Source organism: Dasypus novemcinctus, chromosome 13 (genome assembly GCF_030445035.2).
Source record: "Dasypus novemcinctus isolate mDasNov1 chromosome 13, mDasNov1.1.hap2, whole genome shotgun sequence".
Lineage (NCBI taxonomy): Eukaryota > Metazoa > Chordata > Mammalia > Cingulata > Dasypodidae > Dasypus > Dasypus novemcinctus.
In genome coordinates, this window is record NC_080685.1 from 107,682,967 (window position 1) to 107,686,589 (window position 3,623).

The following is a 3,623-nucleotide window of genomic DNA, read 5'->3' on the forward strand; positions in this document are numbered from 1 at the left end:
ATCAAAATATATAAGACAGCAACTTTGACAGGGTGCATTTTGGGTCTACGGTTAACTTAGAGGTCCTGGAGATGGTGTTGACCATTCAAGTTTATATGCTGAAGAGTCTATTTGAAGGTAAGAGAAGTAGAACTGAGCACTGCAAACTAGAGTGCTTAGCACTGAAAAAAAAAAAAAGCAAGTGGAAAAATGCAATAAACTATTACAAACTGTTATAGTCAAGGCCATTAATAGTTTTTCCCAAAACATTTTCAGACACTGTCATGTGAAACAAATATAAATTTACTGTGAAAGGAAAGCCTTCACTTTCATCTATGCAAGATTATCTTATTGATCCAGATGTACATACGTGGGTAGCAGAGATATTTTAAAGAGTATGGGTATAATTGAATGAAGACGTATTACTAATTGCATTTTCCTAAGTTTGAAGAAAATTTTACAAATACCTTAGGTGTTACAAATAAACGAGAGACAAGCATCAAAAAAAGGAAGGAACCGATGTCCTAAAATGGCAGGCCGTTCTGTGACGCTTTTCTTCTCTACCACCGAGAAGTCTCACAGCGAGTGACGTGATGTCTCCTCTCCCTGGTCAAGCGCTGCTAGAGCTAAGGGAGAACAATAAACTCCTTACAGATTTAAGCTATCCATATTGTCTTTCAGTTTCTACTAATCAAGAGTAGTATACTACTCTTTCCAATCTTGTTGAAATCTGCCAACAGGCTAATGACTATCCCAATCACCAAACTGTGCTTTTATCAATACATCCAGTTTGAACTTAGTGACTTAAACACAGCCGATCACTTTGAAGTAGCATTCACACTTAAACTGGGTGTTAAATTGTCATCTACCATTTGCTGATTGACTATGGTTATAACCATGCTCCAGGATAATGTATTCTCTAGCAGAGACTGTCTTGTTTAAAGAGGAAATCGCTGAGTCCCCTGTAAATTGTTCTTGTTAAATCCCTCAAATCCTTTCATCTCCATCCACCTTTTAGTTTAGGCCATCCCCATCTCTCTCTTGGAAACAGGGTTTCTGGGGCCAGGCTTAGCTGCTCAGGAGGTGGGCAGTAGTTGTACGGTTCCAGACCCACTAAAGCTTTTTATGGACTTGGGTCTACCTTTCTACTTCTTTGTGGCTCTGATTCTTTCTTTCTTTCTCTCTCTTTTTTTAGAAGGTACCAGGACCTTGTACATGGGAAGCAGACTCAACCACTGAGCTGCACACATCTGTTCCTCACAGAGCATTGGTTTTTTTTCATTTGTTGGTTGGTTTTGTTTTCAGAAGGTACGGGGCATTGAGCCCTGGACCGTGTATGCAGAAAGCAGGTGCTCAATCATTTGAGCTACATCTGCTCCCCAGTGATTCTCTTTTGAGAGCTGTGAAAACTATTATTGTAGGTGTGTTCGGTGCCTAAGACAGATAAAATAGCCACCAGCCATAAATATCCTAGTATATAACTTTGAGCTTCGAAAGGGAAAAGGTTGCTCTTCTTGAGTAGTTTAATTAGACTCTGAAATCCTACAAAACTATTTGGTGCTGGGAGAAAACGGATGGCAGAGCTCTGGGGTCTGGAGAACCACTGACTGATCAAAATAGGAAGATAAAGGCATAAAGTAACACCTTTGTTTCCTGGAAGTTGCACTCGCAGTTTTTACCAGGAAGGAATCTCGGGCACGTTGCGGGCGGTGGAACATCGTTGCTCTGTACCGTTTAGAATACTTGTGCACACAGCCAGAAAGATGCTATGGAAACCCTAAGGCAGCATGCTCCACTCTCCCTCTTTACTGGCTCCAAGGAGTCCGAGTTCCAGGACTCCCCTCCTTCTCCCTGAGTGCCCTACATGGCCAGTCTCCTGGGTGGCACTTCACGTTCAGAACCCCCTTTTCCGTGCTCCCTGGCAGCTATTTGCACAGTGGAAAGGGTCCTGTGCGTGTCTCATCTCCACAGCAGGAATCCTCCCAGGAGCAGACTCTGGGGAGGTCTGAGAGGAAGGGAGAGAGAGATGCTGGGGCCAGGTCTTCCCACTCCCCCGCGAGCCACAGTCTCCAGATCAGACACAGCGCTCTTCTCCAGCCACTTGCCTGAAAGCAGGGCTCACGCTGATTGAAGGCAGTTTTCCCTCTGAATAAATGGTTTTCCCTAAAGAAACTGGCCCAGGATAGCATAAGCTGATAAAAAATCCAGCCTCTGCTCCACGCAACACCATTTCCTGACTACATAGCCTTCGGCAAGTCACTTAACCTTTCTGAGGATCAATTTTCTAAACTTAAATTAGGATAATAATACCTCCTTTTAGTTGGGCTCAGATATAACCCTTCTACAAATGCCTCTTCTGCCACTTTTACCAGGCCTGTGGTTGGCATTTGGGTAGGTGTACACTCAGGAGACCTGAATCTCTGGACTGTCCATGTGACGGCCAGGCCCTGGGCCTCAGCAGACTTGCAACTCCTACCCTCTGGTTTGTTGGACTTACCCTGGCCAGCTGACAGGGAGGTGAAGGTCAACTACCATACCAGGGAGCCAAGAGTGCCTACAGCTGCAAGCAGGAGAATTGCATCCCTCATCCATGTGGAATCTAAGCCCCCTCTTGATGTACAGGGGGACTGGACATAACCATCCTAGGTCCACAAGACAGAGGACTAGAGTATGGATTAGAGTGGACTTACTGGTGTTCTGCTGGGGAACTATTGTGATTAGTAAGGGAAGAAATTGTAGTAGTGACGTGGAGAGGGTGGCCACAGTGGCTGCTGATGGTCGGGAGAGGAAAAAGAGATATGGTTTGGGGGCATTTTCAGGATTTGGAGTTGTCCTAGGTGGACTGGGGGAGAGTGTGGACTACCTTGTGGACCACTGTCCATGTGCTGCAGTGGTTCTCCAGAATGTATTCACCGGGTGCAGTGGATGTGCCACAATGATGGAAGAGTTTGTTGATGTGGGAGGGGTGGCATGGGTGGGGTGGGGGGGCATATGGGGACCTCATATTTTTTTAATGTAACATTTAAAAGAAAATAAAGAAGAAAAAACCTCCTTTGCATCCTTATAATCGATTATTTTATATATTTATTATATTTTTTATTTATTTCTCTCCCCTCCCCTCCCCCAGTTGTCTGTTCTCTGTGTCCATTCGCTGTGTGTTCTTCTGTGACTGCTTTTATCCTTGTCAGCGGCACGGGAATCTGTGTTTCTTTTTGTTGCATCATCTTGTGTCAGCTCTCCATGTGTGCGGCCCCATTCCTGGGCAGGCTGCACTTTCTTTTGCGCTGGGTGGCTCTCCTTATGGGGCACACCTTGTGCATGGGGCTCCCCTACGCGGGGGACACCGCTGCGTGGCAGGGCAGTCCTTGTGCATATCAGCACTGTGGCACTGTGCATGGGCCAGCTGCACACGGATCAAGGAGGCCCGGGGTTTGAACAGTGGGCCTCGCATGTGGTAGGCGGTTGCCCTAACCACTGGGCCAAGTCCACTTCCCTCAACTGATTAAAGAAGAAGGGAGGTAAGTATGAACTGGTCTTGAGAGATGCGAAAATGTAACTTAGTATCCCTGAAGGACCGGAGCTGCCAGAAAACGATGCAGAGATGATCCAGCAGGTGTCACTAGAGAACCAATTTTCTGTACGAC